The 20,523-nt window shown below is 43.7% G+C and overlaps 1 protein-coding gene across 1 annotated transcript in view; it reads left to right on the top strand.

The window, feature by feature from the left end:
- Positions 1-12,495: 12,495 nt before the first annotated feature.
- The window catches only part of NCALD (neurocalcin delta), an 86,873-nt gene continuing 78,845 nt past the window's right edge, over positions 12,496-20,523 (top strand). The window contains exon 1 of the mRNA XM_054017377.1: positions 12,496-12,636. The gene's annotated coding sequence lies outside the window, so the exon portion shown is untranslated. The remainder of the gene's footprint in view (positions 12,637-20,523) is intronic.

Genomic DNA, 20,523 nt, shown 5'->3' on the forward strand with positions numbered 1-20,523 from the left:
AAGAGCTTGGTTAAACATCATCATCTACTTTCATCTAATCAAACATTTGTTAAACCCATTTTAGGTTGGAATCACTATGCAAATAATGCTTCAATGCCCATTAATGACAGGTACTCCCGGTGCTCACTGTGTCTTAGGCTATGTCTACACTAGCACTTTTGTCAGTAAAATTTATGTCGCTCAGGGGTGGTCACCATAAATTACACTGACAGAAGCGCTGGTGTGGACAGTGCAATGTTGGCAGGAGATGCTCTCCTGCGATGTAGCTACCGCTGCTCATTGCGGGTGGTTTAACTATGCCGATGGGAGAGCTTTCCCGTCGGCATAGACTGGCTACATGGGATACCTTACAGTGGTGCAGCTGCATTGATACAGCTGTGCCACTGTAAGATCTCTAGCATAGACATAGCCTTAGAGAAGGGCGCATCCCCGAGCAATGTTCTGTCTGATGCTCTTTCTCCAAGTGCACTCAGAGTAAAGGAAGCCCACTTGAAACTGCTCTTGCACAAGAGATTGGTGCAACCTTCCTTAAACACCGAGAGAAAGCCACCTGGTCAATCTCTCTCTGTTAGTATTCTGGTGAGCTGAAATTCCATGCTGAGCTCCTGAGCTGCATCTATTCAGAAGCCACATTCATCCACAACTCTGTTGTTGCTGATGTCTTCTGACCGGCAGAAAGGAGCACCGCTCCAAAGATGAGCCAAGGTACAGGTCACTGTCCCTAGCACCTGTCAAACACACAACAGTCATCAGACTCTCGACTCATCTGTCTAAGGGCTATAAGCCTAGTTACCTCCAAGTAATCGGTGCACAGTGCTGCGCTGGGTACCATTCTCTTTGCACTAACCCAAGCACCAAGTGCCTCTATAATCAGAGGCCCAGTACCTTCCATGTGGTACTGGCTACTTTATGGTACTCACTACATTGGCACTGACTATCTCAGCTCCTAACTGTACACAATGCTGAGTGTTTTATCGGTGGGATTGAGACTGGAGTCACCTTTCCTTGAGAGACTTAGGTTGACAGTATCCTCTCCGGTGAGTGCCCTAACCACTGGGCTATCGTCATTCTGACATTCTCTCTGGCATAATGCACATTTAATTATTTCACACACAGTGGAACAGCTTTAAGAGGAGAGGCTGAGAAAGAACCATAGCAGAAAATTCCACAGTCTGGTGGTTAGGGCATTCACCTCAGAGGTGGGAGATCGATATTAAAATCCTGACTTCTAATTAGGTAGAGGGGGGAACTGAACTGAAAACTCCCACATAGTGGCGGAGTGCCCTCACCACTGACCTAGAGGGGGAATTTGTCTCTTATGACCATTTTGTGTGGAGCTGGTTGTACACTGCCACTGTTCTATCAAGAAACAGCTTAGGCACCTGGGAGGAGAGAATTCCCAGCTCTGGATCCCAAGCAGAAATAATTGCCTCCTTCCAGCTGGGACTTAAGGGCCTAATTCCCTGATGGGGAGGGGCTTAAGACACATCCCTTTTGTCAGCATCAGCTAGGGCTAATGTAGGCAGCTCCCTGCCTAGTGTGCTAGCTTTTGTGGACCCCACTCTGAGGTGCTCTATACGAGGCAGTGGGGGGATTGAATTGGTGTCTCCCACATCCCAGGTGAGTGCCCTCACCACTGGGCCAAAGATTATAAGAGTAGCAGTTGCCACTCCTCAGACATTTTGTGTGGATTTAGATGTGCTCTGAGAACACCTACTGGATTGGGCCCTGCGGGCAAAACGGGCAGGGGAATGCTTACTCTGAGGATCCTGCCGGATCTTAAGTATCAGAGGGGTAGCCGTGTTAGTCTGAATCTGTAAAAAGCAACAGAGGGTCCTGTGGCACCTTTAAGACTAACAGAAGTATTGGGAGCATAAGCTTTCGTGGGTAAGAACCTCACTTCTTGCATCTGAAGAAGTGAGGTTCTTACCCACGAAAGCTTATGCTCCCAATACTTCTGTTAGTCTTAAAGGTGCCACAGGACCCTCTGTTGCTGGATCTTAGGTATGAGATAGGTGCCGAGCTGCTGGTCAGGACTGAGGCAACCATGCTCATGTTCAGCTGCTGGAATTTAGGCACCTTGGGGACTTTAACAGTGGAAAATTTAACACTTAGGGACTTTAGGCACTTCCAGGATTAGGTTAGTTGAATGCCAGTAGTGCCTAAATGTTGGATTTAAGTCCTAAAGTGGCAGTTAGGTACCTAAGTCCCTTTGTGAATCTAGCCCCAGGCCAGTGAGAGCTTACTTTCTACAGGAGCAATTCCAAACAAGAGTAGTTCTCATCAACCATTTTCAAGCTTATCTAAAAACATCAGCGAGAACATGTCTCAGACTTCTAGGTCACATGGCCTCCTACACTTTTCATCCAGCATGCCAGATTTCATCTTCAGTGCATGTAAAGATGGTTGAAATCAGTGTTACTACCCATTAGACACTGAAAGGACATGATGGTCACAGTCCTTCACAAAGTCCTCTCCTCATTGAACTGGGACATTACAAACATTGAATCTATCTCCCCTTGTAAGTATTCTCACACTTCTTATCAAACTGTCTGTACTGGGCTAGCTTGATTATCACTTCAAAAGTTTTTTTTCTCTTAATGAATTGGCCTCTCAGAGTTGGTAAGACAACTCCCACCTGTTTATGCTCTCTGTATGTGTGTATATATATCTCCTCAATATATGTTCCATTCTATATGCATCCGAAGAAGTGGGCTGTAGTCCACGAAAGCTTATGCTCTAATAAATTTGTTAGTCTCTAAGGTGCCACAAGTACTCCTGTTCTTTTTGCAAGTACCCTTCTGTATACCTCTGTATATCCAGACTTTGGTGATAGACGCCTCCACTCTGGCATGGGGGCTCATTTAGATTACCTTCAAATTCAGGACCCATGATCCCCTCAAGAAGTTCAACTCCATATAAATGTCTTAGAATTTGAAGCCATCCACCTGGTGTGCCAACATTCCTCCACTTTAGGGATCCACGATATAAAAGTCTGACAGACAATACCACAGCTATGCATTATGTCAGCAAGCCAGGGGGGAAGCAAGATTATCCCCATTCTGTCAGGATTAGAAACTATGCGCCTGTGGAACTGATTCATTCCAAACCAATTCACACTGGTGGTTCTGCACCTTCCCAGCCTTCAGAACAACTTGTCAGATCAATTTAGCAGGCAGTTCTCCAACTCAGTCCTACAGAACATCTTTCACAAGTGGGGATTCCCAGAAATAGACTTGTTTGCCGCAGACCAGAACAACAAATATCAGATGCTCTGTTCCAGAGGGGGCTCCAGTCCAGGCTCCTTGACAGATGCCTTTCTGAGCCCCTGGATACCAGGACTGATGTATGCCTTTCCACTGACTCTCATGATACCAAGGACGACACTGAAGCAACATGGAGGACTGATGATTCTGATAGCCCCAGCAAGAGCTAGGCAGTTTGGATACTCAGATCTGATGACCCTTGCAATACAGCCCCCCTCCCTCCCCCACCCTTTTGGCTGTACCCGATGAAGTCTCACAAAACAACAGTCAGATCCTTCACTCGGACCCAGCGTCATTACAGCTGACAGCCTGGATCTTGGCTGGATGTTGCCCACCAAAAGAAGCTGTTCAGCAGAGGTTCAGAGCATTCTGCTCCAAAGCAGGAAACTTCAACCAGAGTTACTTACAAAGCTAAATGGAAGAAGTTTTCTAGTTGGGCATCTCTGCACCAGCTTTCTCCTGTGACATCACCAGTTTCAGCAATATTGGACTGTTTGCTAGCCCTGAAACATTCTGGGCTTTCCATCAGCTCCATAAGGATCCATCTAGCATCACCTTCCTATCTAGGAGCCTACAGTGGCAAGATTCCTTAAGGGTCTCATACATATTTTTGCCTTAGTTTGGGAGTCCCTTCCTGCTTGGGACCTCGATATCCTATTTTCAGGGTGATGGGACCCCTCTTTGAGCCCTTAGCACCCTATTCATTGTACCACCCATCAATGAAGACTGCCTTTCTGGTAGCCATTACATCAGCTCAAAGGGTAGGTGAGAGTCAGGCCTTCGTGATAGATCCTCCTTATAATTAGACACGGCAAAATTATTTATTTATTTTTTAAATAATTTCAATGGATATAATCGATGTTTATTTTAAGCATTTTTTTAGATTTTTATATATTTTTAAATTTTCACAGTTGCAGGAAATTATGGTGATAATTTAGTCAGACATTTATTTAATGACAGACATTGAGATTCAAACAATTAAAGTTTAATAAACTGTTAAAACACAAATGGTCAGTATCACCTATAAAAAGTAAATGAATACAAAATATATAATATACAAGTAAATATTCTTAAATCAAATCAACAAATCATACCTACTTTTACTATTCATTTGCTAGTCCATTTTTAATAAGCCTAATTCAGAAGTCCAAATCACTAGATTTTAACTCTAAGTTCTTATGCAGAATTTTTCTTACCTTGCCTATTTGTAAATTTTGATTGCTATCAATGGAAATATTTTTTCATGGATTTGTGTGTACAGTGAAATTGATGTTTATTGATAAAAATCTAATCCATCCTAACCCCTTTATAACTGTTTCATAAGGACAGAGTCACTCTTTGGCATCCCTCCCGCCCGCCCCCCCCCCCCGCCAGTTTCTGCCCAAGGTTGTCTCAGTTCCAAATCAGTCAATCCATCACCTCATTTTCTTTCCCAAACCTTGTTCAACCCCAGGGGAAGCTAAACTTCAAACACTAGATGCAGTGAGGGCACTTCCTTTTTATGTCAAGACAACAAAATCATATAGGAACATACTGAGACTATTCAGGGCTTTTGCTGTTAGAATTAAAGAACAACCTCTATCTTCCACATGTCTCAGACGACAATGCCATGCGACGATTGGAGAAGTGTATCGGCTGCCACTGGACGTGGAGCGAGAAACGCCAGGAGCTGGGAGTCCTAGTGCCACAGGTGAAGAACACAGAGCACAGAATCATCACTCCAAGAGCTAGAACCATGTTGGAGAAGACACTGAAGGATGCCATCTGCTGCCAGTACATGGAAAACCTGAAACAGAAGCCAGACCAGAGCAAGGCCTTTGAGCTGACATGCAAGTGGGATGCCAGCAATCATTTCCTCCCCGGGAGCAGCTTCACCCAATTTGCTGACTGGAGATTCATCCACAGGCCCCAGCTCAACTGCGTCCCACTGAACAGAGCCGTCTGCCATGGGAATTGGGACAAGCAATGCAGGAAGTGCGGCTATGCCAATGAGACACTACCCCATGTCCTGTGTAGCTGCAAGCTCCATTCCAGAGCCTAGCAGCTGCGCCACAATGCCATCCAAGATCACCTAGTCAGAGCCATCCCGCCACCCATGGGAAAGGTGGCTGTGAACTCCACCATCCCCAGAACGGACAGCCAACTGCGACCGGACATTGTTATCAACAACGAGGAATGGAAGAAGATCATCATGGTGGACATCACAGTTTCCTTTGAAAACAGGACCCCGGCCTTCCATGACGCCTGATCTTGAAAGCTGGAGAAATATGCCCCTCTGGCTGCCACGTTGAGAGCTAGGGGCAAGAGGTTCAAACTCACGTGCTGATAGTTGGCACCCTGGGTGAATGGGGCCCCAGTAACGAGCGAGTGTTGAGAGAATGTGGAATCAGTCAACGCTACACTTGACTGATGTGGCAACTCATGGTGTCAGATGCCATCAGGTGGTCAGGGGACATCTATCTAGAACACATCACTGGATATCAGCAATACCAGGAGAGATGAGCTGGAGTGCTGATGAGAAGGGAAATCAGAAAGTAATTGAAAAACTTCTCTGATGGATTATATCTACTAAGGGACAACCTATCCTAAATGTTCAATTACTGAGGGACAATCTGTACTCTTTCCTATATTTGCTTTCTACAACTAACTCTCTGTATAACTTTTCATGAGTGATGTACCTGAGGCCTTGGCTACACTTGCGAGTTACAGCACTGTAAAGGCTCCCCCAGCGCTGTAACTCACTCCCTATCCACACTGGCAAGGCATTTGCAGCGCTGTATCTCTGTGGTTGCAGCGCTGCATGTACTCCACCTCTCCGAGAGGAATAGCGAGTATTGCGCTGCCGCTGCGGCACCAGTGTGGCTGCTCAATGCACTGTGAATGGCCTCCAGAATTATTTGGCAGTATCCCACAATGCCTGTTCTAGCCACTCTGGTCATCAGTTCAAACTCTACTGCCCTGGCCTCAGGTAACCAAGCATGTGACCGACCCTTTACATTCCCCGGGAATTTTAAAAATCCCCTTCCTGTTTGCTCAGCCCGGTGTGGTGTGGAGTACTATCAGCGAATCTTTCCAGGTGACCATGCCTCCACGCGCCAAGTGAGCCCCAGCATGGAGCAATGGCGAGTTGCTGGACCTCATCAGTGTTTTGGGGGAGGAAGCTGTACAGTCCCAGCTGTGCTCCAGCCGTAGGAATTACGATACCTTCGGGAAGGTATCAAAGGACATGATGTAAAGGGGCCATGATCGGGACGCCCTGCAGTGCAGGATTAAAGTGAAGGAGCTGCGGAGTGCCTACCACAAAGCCCGCGACGCAAACGGCCGCTCGGGTGCTCCCCCCGCAACCTGCCGATTCTACAAAGAGCTGGATGCGATACTTGCGGTTAACCCCACCTCCACTCCGAGCACAACCATGGACACTTCAGAGCTGGTGGGGGGGGGGAGGAGGAGGAGGAAAACAGGAGTGATGGTGGTGGGCCAGATGGAGACACCCCAGAATCCCTGGAGCCATGCAGCCAGGAGCTCTTCTCGAGCCAGGAGGAAGGTAGCCAGTCGCAGCAGCTGGTACTTGGTGGAGGACAAACAGAAGAGCAGGTTCCCGGTAAGCGGGGTTTTTTTTGGGAAGGAATTTTTTCGGTGCGGGCTCTTTGGGAGAAGAGGGTTAGGCATGCCTGCCTAAGTGCGGAATAGTGCACTGATGTGGTTTATCACATCGGGGTAATCGGCCTCGTAATCTCCTCGAATGTCTCATCCAGAACGTGTACAATGCGCTTGCGCAGGTTTATCGGGAGAGCCACCGTGGTCCTTGTCCCAGCCAGGCTAACGTGTCTGTGCCAATGTGCCGCAAGGGGTGGGGGGACCATTGCTGCACACAGGCAAGCTGCATATGGGCCAGGGCGGAAGCCTCATTGCAGTAGAAAACCCTCCCTTGCTTCCCAGGTCACCCTCAGCAGCGAGATATTGTCCAGGACGAACTCCTGTTGAAAATGTTGGAACAGTGTTCAGTGTAGGTGCCCCCTGAAGCTGTTGGCTCTCCCCAAGGCACAGAAACCCGGAGGACAGTGCAGCCCTGAAACAATCAGTCCCCCTTACTCACCATTTTGAGGCTCCCGTGGGATATGTGTGCTTTGTTTCGGACAGGAAAATTATGCTATTGTGTAGACCCTGTGTGTTTTCTACTCCTTAAGTGCGGGGGGAATCATTACTCTGTCTGGTATAAACAATGCTGCCTCTGTTAAACGTTGCATTTTGCCTATACAGCTGCATCAACCTTGTGACCTCAGCCGTCCCTCTTATCGCCTGCTCAGAGACTGCAAAGACTCAGGAAGAGACTGCGAAAAAGCAAAGAAGACATGCTGCAAGAAGTGATGCGGCAATCTATTAAAGAGAATGAGAAAGCACAGAACTGGAGGGAGAGAGAAAGCAGGATCCGCCAGGAAAACGTAGTGCACCGGCTGCAAAGCACCGCGCACTAGCAGCAAAGCACTGATAGGCTCAGCATCCTGGAGTGCCAAGCAGATGCTATCCAAGAGCTGGTAGCCATGCAGAAAGAGGAGCAGTACCCCCCCACACACAGCCCTTGTCCCAAAACTCTTTCCTTGTGCCCCACTGTCACCTCCAACTCACTTTCCCCAACTTCTGTGTTCTTCACGCCACCCGCTGCCTCCAACACCAGTATCTTCACCACCCAGCCCTGAAAACCACGACCCTTACCCTCTGCACTCAACCCCCATCACCATGCAGTATAGCTGTCCTGAAGTGCAGCACTCACTGCACAGCACACCAGACAGGACATACGCCAATCTGTGATTGTACTGTTCCCCACTCCACCCCTTTGTTTCTTTTCAATAAATAATTTTTTTCTTTTCAATAAATGGATTCTTTGGCTTTGAAAACATTCTTTATTATTGCATAAAGTAAAAGACTCCTTAGCCCAGGAAATAAACAGGCACTGCAAGTCTGCTTGTCTGCTTAGCAAACACTGATTCCTAAAGGTTGGAACTACTGCACTTCACTCCCGTGCAGGGCACCAGATATCACGGCTGGTTTTCAGCCTCAAATTGCTCCCTCAAGGCATCCCTAATCCTTGCAGCCCCGCGCTGGGCCCCTGTAATAGCCCTGCTCTCTGGCTGTGCAAATTCAGCCTCCAGGTGTTGAACCTCGGGGTCTATGCCTGAGTGAAGCTTTCACCCTTCCCTTCACAAATATTATGGAGGGCACAGCACGCGGATATAACCGCGGGGATACTGTTTTCGGCCAAGTCCAGCTTCCCATACAGAGATCGCCAGCGGCCCTTTAAATGGCCAAAGGCACACTCCACAGTCATTCGGCACCGGCTCAGCCTGTAGTTGAACCATTCCTTGCTGCTGTCAAGGCTCCCTGTGTAGGGTTTCATGAGCCACGGCATTAACGGGTAAGCGGGATCTCCAATGATCACAATGGGCATTTCAACTTCCCCTACCGTGATCTTCCGCTCTGGGAAAAAAGTCCCGGCCTGCATCTTCCTGAACATGTGTTCCGAAAGATGCGTGCGTCATGCACCTTTCCGGGCCAGCCTGTGTTAATGTCAATGTATTGCCCACGGTGATCCACAAGCACCTGGAGAACCATAGAGAAATACCCTTTCCGATTAACGTACTCGGATCCTAGGTGAGGTGGTGCCAGAATAGGAATGTGCATCCCATCTATCGCCCCTCCACAGTTAGGGAACCCCATTTGTGCAAAGCCATCCACTATTTCCTGCACGTTACCCAGAGTCACGGTTCTTCTGAGTAGGATGCGATTAATGGCCTTGCAAACTTGCATCAACACAATTTCAACGGTCGACTTTCCCACTCCAAACTGATTTGCGACTGACCGGTAGCTGTCTGGAGTTGCCAGCTTCCAGATTGCAATAGCCACCCGCTTCTCCACTGGCAGGGCAGCTCTCAATCTTGTGTCCTTGCGCCACAGGGTGGGAGCAAGCTCCTCACACAGTCCCATGAAAATGGCTTTTCTCATCCGAAAGTTCTGCAGCCACTGCTCGTCATCCCAGACTTCCATGACGATGTGATCACACCACTCGGTGCTTGTTTCCCGAGCCCAGAAGTGGCGTTCCACGGTGCTGAGCATGTCCGTGAATGCCACAAGCAATTTCGTGTCGTACGCGTTACGCGGCTCGATAGCATCATCAGACTCCTCACCCTCACTCTCACTGTCACTTTGGATCTTAAGGAATAGTTCGACAGCCAAACGTGACGTGCTGGCGAGACTCGTCAGCATACGCCTCAGCAGTTCGGACTCCATTTCCCGCAGACAGATTGCGCTGCACAGAAACTGTTGAAAGATGGCGCCAAAGGTGGACGGAAACAAAGGGATTTCTGGGATGCAAAGCGATGCATCACAGGGCATTGGGACAAGACCCAGAATCCCCCGCACCCACGCCTTCCCACAACCCATGGCACCAGAATGGGAAAAAGTGCTCTGTGGGATAGCTGCCCATAATGCACCGCTCCCAATAGCGCTGCAATTGCTGCAAATGTGGCCACGACAGTGCGCTGGGCAGCTGTCAGTGTGGACAGACTGCAGCGCTTTCCCTACTCAGCTGCACGAAGTCAGGTTTAACTCACAACACTGTACATCTGCAAGTGTAGCCAAGGCCTGAGTATTCAGATTCTAATACCTAAACTGTATCGTTAAATTTATTCGCCTAAATTTGGGTTATTGGAGATTATCTACTATATGTATTTTAGGACTTTTAAACCAGATTTTGTACTTTTGGATAATCTAAGCACTACACCCAGACAGGGCCGGCTCCAGGGTTTTGGCTGCCCCAAGCAGCCAAAGGAAAAAAAAAAAAAAAAAAGCTGCGATAACGATCTGCGGTGGCAATTTGGCAGGAGGTCCTTCGCTCCGAGCAGGAGTGAGGGACCGTCCGCCGAATTGCCGCCGAACAGCTGGACGTGCCGCCCCTCTCCGAAGTGGCCGCCCCAAGCACCTGCTTGGTAAGCTGGTGCCTGGAGCTGGCCCTGCACCCAGATGTACAGACGCTCTTTCCTTAACCTGTGTATTATATAATTTTAACATTCGTTTTTATAGAAAATTTTACATCTGAGCACCTGTCTTTTTTGTATTTATCCTCACAACACCCCCATGAGATAGGGAAGTGCTCTTATCTCATTTTACAGATGAGGAACTGAGGGAGAGAGAGACTAAATTACTTGCCTAAGATCATATAGGAAAAAAAACCCTGAACTCTGGGCCCCTGAGCACCAGGAAGCACCTCGATACTGGATCAGCCTCATCTGATGCTGGTAGTGACTAATGGTAACTGCTGAAGAGGAAGGGAACATTTCCTTGAGAAGGCACCTAGCAGTTGTACCATACTGTTGTTCTTGGCAAGAGAGTCTCCCCTGGCCACTGCAGGCAATGATTGTATGCCCTCAAGCATGAAATTTGATTACTCTCTATTATCTCAGCTTCAATCGCTACTGCACAAATATTTCTGGTAGTGAAATTATTTGGGTGTATTTTAAATCTAACCTAGGGTGACCAGATGTACTGATTTTATAGGGACAGTTCTGATTTTGGGGTCTTTTTCTTATATAGGCTCCTATTACCCCCCACCCCTTTTCCTGATTTTTCATATTTGCTGTCTGGTCACCCTAATCTAACCACAGTATTTGAATGGCTGATAACCTCTTCCAGAAGAAAAATTAATATGTTCCCTACAAACTGCATAAATTAGTTTTTTTTTATGTTCTAAAGATTAGTGTCCTTTAATTTCATCAAGTGTCTTGTTCTGTAACAGAGTGAAAAGGAAGGCTGGTCAGTTTTCAACAGTCCCTTCATAACTCTGTTTACTTCAGTCATCTCTCCTCTAGCTCTCCTCTTTCCCATACTAAACCTTTAGTCATCTCTCCCATACACTGATGAAAGCCTTTCCGCTAGTGCTCTTTGTTATCCTTTCCTAGGTCTCTTCCATTTCTACTCTAGCTTTCTCAAAGTGAGGTTGCTAAAACTAACTTCAGAGAGACTTCCACTGTTTGATTTGCTGTCAGCATTCTGTATGTACCATTTTTGATAATGCATCCTATGTGTATTGGGGCTTTGTTTGTCTTAATCTGCTCTTGTGCACTGACCGTCATCTTCCTTCCTTCAGATGAGCATAAAAATAATTTCCAGTTACAACCTTTCTTTTCCTTGCCACTTATGAAAGGCGAAATTCTCCCACCCTGCTCTCTTCTGCAGCAGCTACAAAGCTCCGGATGTTGTGGCAATGCAGAGACAGAAGGAAAGTGGCAATTTGAGCTGATTTTAGCTGCTCTAAAGTTTCAATAAAATCGGAGTCTGGTGCTGTATCTAGTAGGGCTCTAGAAGGTGGGTAAAGTGTTTGTAAGGCTTTAATTTTTTTTTCTTCCCACGACATCACTATCCAGAGCAGCAGGAAAAGTACTGCATTTCTTTTCTCTAAACAATGTGCTTGGAGTAGGATGGCGGGTTGGGGGGGTCCCCAAGTCATTCGGATGTTAGCAGGGAGTGTAGCTGGGGGTCCTACAGCTGTTCTCATTCAGACTCGCACAATGTTGATTAGCTACGCTGCCATGCGTAGTTTGCCTCGGTGTGGGGATCTGCTTGCAGCGTCACGCTTCACCGAGGAGCTGGGCTTCCCTAGACAGCTCCCGGCCAGAGAGGCTGACACCCAGCGGTTCCCGTGGCTGTCAATAACAGCTCAGCTATGTTAATTTCACCCGCCACGTTGTGCAAACCCTTGTCTGGGCGTTGTCAAGGCCGGTCACTGTGCCGAGCCGCCTGCAAACTAACCGCGGAGACGGAGTCTCTACGTGCTTTGAGGGCGGCTGCTGATTTATTGGGGTGGGGTGAGGTGGGGGGAGAGATGCTTTTTTCATCTGGCTGATGATAGGCATCAAAGTGAGGTTTGGAGAGGAGGGTTTTATTTTTTTTTTTAGTAAAGTGTCTTTTCCTAAAGGGACATGAGTAAAAACACCCCCGAGCAAAGGTGGCCCCGACTCCTCCTCCTAGCGAAACTGAAATGAGCTCTTGGTGTTTGGGTTGTCAGGGAGCCCGTGATGGTTCAAATGTGCACACAGTATGACAGATGACCTATTGAAATAATTTCAGAGCCGTGCTGTGGTTGCTACGACAACCAATGCTCTCTTGGCTTTCATCTGGCCATGTGACAGTGACTTTGACGTCAGCTGGAGGCAGAGTCTGTGGTTTAGTCCACACAGCCAAAGGCTTGTGAGAATCTGGTGGATGCTGGACTTATCCCCCTTGCTGCTGCTGCTTCCCAGGGGCTGCCAGGGCATGGACTACTAACGCCTTGCATTCTACCGTGGGAGGCTACCGGTTTGCTTTATGCTCTAATCAGGTATTATAATATATTTTTTTAAAGCGTTTTGTGGTTGAGTTTTCTTTTTGCTGGTTTGTTTTGGCTGCAAGTTTGCCTTGATGAGCAACTACAGACAACTGCAAAGCAGCTTCCAGTTACTAATTCTGTGTGCAGACAGCAAAGCAAAGTTAAATTTGGATTAATGGTCCATGAAGGGAAAATAAAATATAGTAAGTAGTTCTTGCTTGACACTTTAAACCACTACATAGCAATATAGAGGAACATCAGCAAAATATTCTGTCTTGGCGTACACAAAAATAATGGTGTTAGGAATTTTGTTGGTTTAGGCACCAGTATAGCTTTGTGTATTGTTGGAACTTTTTAAAATTGCTGTCTTGTTCAGATTAAACTGAGAATCAATTTTCTTGTTTTAATTCCCGATGTGTTTAACAAGCCAACAATAGACATTGATAGGAACATTATGCTACTAGACTCCAAAAGTTTGAGTTCTCTGTTAAATCATCTGTGTTCATGCATGCTCTCAGCACACGCTGCAATCATACAATGTTAAAGCTTTTTATCAGAGCCTTGGGGCATGTGATTGATTGACTGTATTATGTTTATGGAGCAAAAGGGTCAACAGCTTCCTGAAAAATAATCTGAAATATGCCAAGATACCAAGATAACTGTAATGTATGCTCCTACCCTTTTCTCCCCTACACATGCGCACACAGAGCTTTTCTTTTCTGTTTCTCTTTGTGGGGTAAAGAGTGGTTAGATTAGCTTAAAAAAAAAAAGAATTGCAGCATGAAAAATGCAGTACTAATTGAAAAGTAAAATGCTACGTTGGCAAAAAAATTTCTGAAGGTTTTTTTAAAAATTACATTTCTTGAAAGGAAGTTGTCAAAGAGCAGAAATCGTCACTTCTTAAAGTTGTAAATCTTTGGCTACATTAGTGTGTGGGTACATATATATTATTAATTCTAAGAATAGATCACAGATGAAGCAGTGTGTGTTCTTCCCTGGAAAAAAATATATTTGATAATTCTAACATGTCTATGTGCCACCATTCCCTGTTCCCTAGCTAAAAATAAAACCTTTAAACTTTGATAATTTTTTTAAACCTGCCCCTCTGCTGAAGTACTCAAGGAGCTGCGCAACAATTTAAAATGCAATGCAGTAAGAAAGATAAGTATATAGAAACAGATACATATCCAAGTATGGTGGCATTAATAATTGTTTTTAAAAGTGAACCAATAGATATTAAGACTGAAAGCACCTCTGAAAAGACTAGTCTAGAATAAATTTGCTTAAACAGAACACCAGAAATAAATGCATCTAAAATCTTAAAACAGTTGTACTTGGTATTAAATCTATACTTTGGAGTTTAAATCTTCTGTCAAAAAAATTCTATATTTTTAAACTTCATTTAAAAAAAAATTTCACCTAATGGTAAAGCATCAGATTTTATGTACACTCTACTTTTTTATTTAGGCAAATTTAATTAAGATCTATAATGTTGCAACTACTCTGAAATACTATATGGTTAATATATTCTTATTAACTTCACGATCATTTAAAATCTTATATGAAAGTTTGTTCCTCCTTCAAGTGAACAAGACTTTCTAATACTACTCTTATTCACACTGCATCTATTCTGCCTGTTGTCCTGTTGCATTAGACTGTGAATCCTGTACACAGGTGAACCATTTGGACTACTCCTATGAGTAACTGCTCACCATATATCCATGTATGAAGAGAGATTACAAAAATCTGGCTCACTGAAATCAAGGAGACTTACTCATTGAGTAAGGTACTACATAACAAGTAGTGGCAGAATCTAGCCCTAAATGTGTAAAGGTACATATGTTCATTCATTTACAGTGACCGGGCCAGAATCTGAAAGCAATTATGTACACCAGTCAATTACTTACTTGCATTGAGTAGGACAACAAATTATTTGTATTCACATTTTCAGGATCTGTCCCATATATGTAAACCATTATCTACCAAGCTTTGTTTATTGTTTCACTAGTGCCATACAATGAATGCTGATGCACAATCACGTTAATTTAGAGCATGAATAAAATTTCCCATAGATTATATTGTGCTTGATATCCTTAGAAATGCCTGCTGGGAGAAAAATAATTCATGTAGTGGTTGCCCATGTGCCATTAATTAATAATAATTTTAAAAGAGATCCATCAGTTCCATCTTTTAAAGATATGTTTTGCTCTAGCAATAATAACCAAGTCTTAATAAAAGGATTAGATTGATCTGTGGAAGGAAGACAAACAGTTCCCCATTTGACCAAAATGGTTCTAGCAATATTATTACAAAAGGTGTGAAGTACAAGAGTATTGATTAAACTGAGTGAACCAAGTATTGTCCAACTCTGCAAGGTGACGAGAGCTATCGTTTCTCATCGACTTCAGTGGGATCTAAAGACACTCAGTCCCTCTCCACATTGGGCCCTATATGAATATCAGAAGAATGCCTTGTTTTTTATTTACTGTTAAGAATCTAACAGTGTGGAAGTTGGTTGTTTGATAGGCCGACCTTGAGTTCAGAATGCAGAAACTGTGGAAAATGCACACATCCTTGCTTCATGTGAAATGAGGAAGATGGCTAGTGATAAAGGTCCCTAATGCTATGCACAGCTCTCAGGGACAGCGTATTTTAAGTCTGGTTAATCCTGTATGTTATGAAGCATTTTTCTGACTAACACTTGATTTATCTTCTTCTGTGTTTGTGATATTCACAAGATAATTTAGAATTTGATTTCTCAACCTTTTCCATGGGATGACCCCATGTTACCACACCAAGGGGGGAGGGGAGGGGGGAAATCAGATTTCCCCTTCCTGTATAGGAGGGTGGTTGAGAACCCATGATTTAGATCACTTCTCCATATTCTGTCCCATGCAATATTTGTGGAGACAGAGATTTTAAAATGTAAACTTACTCATACTTGAAACCCACAAATCTTACTTACAGTGAATTGCTTACACCCGCCTTAGGTGACATTACATCCTCATCTGGTTGTACGGGGAGTGACACGTGTAACTCCCATTAGTCTTAATAAGAGTTACACATGCCAATCCCTTGCACACATCAGGAGACTATCCCTTTGTACAGTCTTGTCTCTTTATCCATAAAGAAGAGTGAACTGATTGGTAATTACCGTAGAATCAGAGTACTTCACCTTAAGGGAGATCTTGGCTAAAAATGAAATATAAAGCTCATTGCAAAACTGGATTCAACTAGTAAAATTAAAAACCATGCTCAAATTGTTGATACATTTACTCTAGAAATAACTTTATTGTTTAGTGTATTGTACCTTGATCTGTGTGAGTTGATGGACAATGACAATCCAAATATAGGCTAGAATGTTAAAAGCCAATTCTTGCCAATACAATCTAAGTCACCTTTTTAATAGCTTCCTACTTGCAATACTCCGAATCGTCTTACATGGATTTGAAAACCTTTCAAGAGTGCCAATTCTGCGGGCATTTTAAGGGCCCAATGTTCCACTCTGTTACAGCACAATAAAACCAGTGTAACTGCAGTGTAGTAAGTGGAATCACACCATAGGAAAACCAATGGAGCACCAGGCCCTTAAATCACATTTTTTGCAGAAGTTAGTTTCAACCCTGTTAAAAGTAACTAAATCGTGATAATGTCTTTCACCCACATTAGCAACAAACAGTTAAAGTGACAACTGAGTAACAGTGGAGATTTAGCCTTTTAATCAACAGTTGCTTTTTTTTAATCAACAGTTGCTTTTTTAACTAAACCCAGATGCCATGCATATGATATTGGAAAGGCAAAGTAAATGATTACTCCATGATTTGTACCAAGTTCAAGTACAAAAGCCAAACTCTGGAATGTTTTTGGTATTCACATTTCAAAAGGAACCATTTACAACAAGCTGAAATCTGTGCAGGCAGCCATAGTCAGATAACAGTTAAAAATAGTGTGTTTTGGCTCCACTCTTACTGCTGTTAAATTTATCTTCTTAAATAGCAGGGAGTAAGAGTTGAGGTTTGAGAAACAGTAATTTTGTGATTATTTTACATGGATCGAATTGTTCTGTCATCAAATTTGCATTTCAGTCAGCATTACAGTATGAAAATATAATTAGAAACTGCAGCTCAAATCACTGAATGCACCGTTTTCCCAAAGGGAGCACAGAAAAGAAGCTGCTCTTGTTAAAACTGTAGCTGATGGTGAAATCCTATATTTGGAAAATATGAACATATAGTTGCAGAGTTCTTTTCATTTCTGTGGTCTCAACTCTCCTTTTGACTTTCTGCTGAACTTCATTTTTCGTGAGATTCACTTCCACAAAAACATTTAATCGTTTAAAGCAAAAGTCCCTGTTCTGTAGGATTTCAGCCTGACACTGCTATGAGTTACTGAATATTTTTCAACCACAAAATGACATTGAGATGATGTTAAGAATCTGACTTACACCCAGAAAAGCCAGGAAGCTTGTTGCTTGGACTGAAACGTTGCCTTTAATCTGCCCCAGCGGCAATGCCATAAAATGACCCAATGTCAGGAATCCCCAGCAACATCTAGTCTCAGTGGGATGAGTAAAGGATGGAGTTCCAGGCTTTGCACAGTAGTTGTTTGCTTCTGGAAGTTTAAGACTTAGTAGTACGTATTCACAATGTAATTGCGTGAGTCTCATTGATTTCAATCCCTGAAGTTATTGAAACTTCATGTTGTTGTTTGTTAAGATTGCCCTGGTATTAACTGGAAATGAAAACATGCATCTTTGAAATACTAAAGGTTCAAAGTATCTTTAGATCTGGATTCATGTTGATAGATACCCTCTGAGTTTACTCAGCTCACCCTTTGGAGTGTGCTTCAAGGAACAAATCCTGCCCACCACTTTAGGTATACGGCAGAACCAGAGCAGTCTCACTCCGTAGAGGGTGGGGTCCATTCAGTGCACAGACACTCTACACACACCACTCACCTGTGCTTCACAGAAACTCCTTGTCCTCCACCAGAGGGAGCTTTAAAAATGGGGCAGAGGTGGGACAGAAGAATAGGAAAGGTTCCTGTAGATCTGTGACAGTGCAGATAATGGGCAAACTTGCTACATGTGCGTATGTTGAGCCCGCTGATTCTATAGCTGCAGTAGTGTCACCAGTGTTCTGAGGAATAGGATTCTGCTCCTGGGACAGCCATGGGACATCTTTCCACCCCGGCTGTGTCCAGTCCATATACTTCTGCTTGGCACAGGGGAGAGAATTTGCATCATAGTTACTATTTAGAGCAATGCACATGCCATCATCTGGATCTATTTTGTTATATTTTATAAGTAATCACAGCATACACCATACTGTGTACCGGGAAAGAGTTTTCATTACAGGTAAATGACCCTTCCTGCTGTCGAGGCTTCATGGTAGTGGAGCACAGAGGGGACTGGGAATGTATACAGATTGCACAGCTTCTTTTTTTGTCTACTCTGTTAGTCTGGCGTAGAAGGGAGCGCTCATTGGCCCTGAATTTATGTGGATTTGGATAGGGGATGCAACAGGAGCAGTTGTCACTATTCCAGCCCATGGAGAAGTTCACTTTAATATGCATGGAATTATAGGGTTTCCAGTTTTAATTGGACATATTCCTGGAGGTTTAATCACATGATATATTTGATTAAAGATTAATCTTTAATTCCTGGAGACTCCAGGACAATCCTGGAGGGTTGGCAGCCCTAAACCAGATTCAGACTATGGTTAAAAACCTTTGACACCGTCATTAGGCCTACTTGGTATGTGTTTTTAAATGTCCGTAACTGCTGTTTAATTTTTTTAAATCACAGCATAATTATACTGGGTAAAATTTTAGTGGGGCTTAGGCACTTTTGAAAACTGTACCCGCTGTGTTTACTAGGGTGTGCTATGAGCCTGCTGAACCCCATGTAGAGAACAGAGCTGTTTGAAAAAGACAGGAAAACAAAAGGCTTCTGAAACTAGTAAACATTTGTAACTTTTGTTGTCTTTTAAAAATAGCTAAAAAAGTTGGTTTATCGTTTGGAAGATACGTAAAATAGAAACGCTAGCAGTTTTCTGGGGCTGAAGAAACACACAAGCAGGTGTTGCTGAAGAATCAAGAGTTTGTTCTCAAGGGCTTCAAGGACGCTCTCATAAAAGAGTGGAGTTTGAAAGAACACAAGATTAAGTATCCGTGAGGTTTTGTTAGACAAGCATATAAGATAATTTAAGTGCTAGCACTTGCGTTCCAAAGAATTTTAAAGCAGAAACATTTCAAAATAAATCTCAGCTAGATTCTTCTTTCATAGGATTCTTTCAATCACTGAAGGCAGTAGAATGAAGCAACTTTTCCTAGTTAATTGAGACCTCATTTATAGCTTTTCCAAAGTTGCTAAAACATAGTGGGCATGTCTCACTTGAAGTGTCTAACTTAAATGGCACACTCATAGTCATTGAAACTGTGACACAATCCTGAAAATGTTTCATTCCAAAAGAAATATTCTGCTTGAGTTTATGTTGTATGAATATTCCTGATGGCCAATTCCAAGATGTTGAGGGTGGGTGGGAGAGAGTGAACATGAAGCTGTTTATTTCTACAACTCATTTATGCCTGTTTTCACAGCATTATTCTTTTGTGTAGAATGGTAGCATGATTGAGGAATTCTCTCTAGCTTTGCCATTTTAGTAAGCACCGGTCCAATTAAAGCAATTATAATTCAGCAGAGATGTCTGCTGTCTTCTGTATATGTCTGTCAAGTTTTCTAATCACAACTGTTTTATGTGTGAGTTTATATGTAAACCCACACTGACCCTGTTAATGTATTGACAGTTAAGTTCTTCGTGGAACTTTCCCATGTGTATATGGGCTGCGGTGCATGAGAGCAGAATATGAAATTATAGCTGGCTTGGGATGAATCTTGAACCCGTCTTTGGTCTACTCCTTGCTTGTATGTTATCATGTAGGTCTGATCTTAAGAGGTGCTGAGAACCCTCAATGCCCACTGCCCTCAGCTAAGTGCTAAGAATGTCACAATATTATGAAAACTTGCTGTTTCATTCTGGTCTGCTGGAGGGCTTTCGTATCTGAAAATCCAGAAATATGTGGCAGAATGAGTAGTGTTTCGTGACACACTCTCTGTTACATCCCCTCTAATTCTGACATATTGATAGGGTTGTTCAATTATTTGGATTTTCCAAGAATTACCTGAGTAGTGAATCGTTCCGCAGAAAGTCCTTGCAGCAGACAATGTCAAAAGCTGATTATCCACCAGGAGCCCCCAAATCTTTTTCAGAGTAATTGCTTCCTAGGATAGAGCCGTCTGTGCTGCAAGTCTGGCCTACGTTGTTTGTTCCCTGATTATAGATTTATAGTTAGCTGTATTAAAACACATTTTCTTGTATCCAGCTTACCAAATGATTCAGTGTCATTCAGCTCTGTGTCAGTGACCTGTCCCCTTCATTATTTACCACTCCCCCAATTTTTATGTCATCTACAAACTTTATTAGTGATTTTGTTTTCTGCCTGGTCATTGATTAAAAAATGTTCCATAGCGCATGGCCAAGAATTGATCTTGGCAGGATCTCACTAGATACATACCTGCTTGAAGATGATTCCCCTATTTACAGGTACATTTTAAGACCTGTCAGCTAACCAGTTTTTAATCCATACGTGTGCCGTGTTGATTTTGTACTGTTCTCATTTTTGTAGTCATAATATTATGTGGTACCAAGTCAAATGCCTTACAGAGGTTTAAATATATTACATCAACACTATTACCTTTATTGATCAATTTGTAATATCATAAAATATATATGTATCAGTTTATTTTGACCAGATCTGTTTTCCATAAACCCATGTTGATTGGCATTAATTATATTACACTCCTTCAATTCTTTGAGTCCCATGTCAGCTGCTCCATTA

Source organism: Malaclemys terrapin, chromosome 2 (genome assembly GCF_027887155.1).
Source record: "Malaclemys terrapin pileata isolate rMalTer1 chromosome 2, rMalTer1.hap1, whole genome shotgun sequence".
Lineage (NCBI taxonomy): Eukaryota > Metazoa > Chordata > Testudines > Emydidae > Malaclemys > Malaclemys terrapin.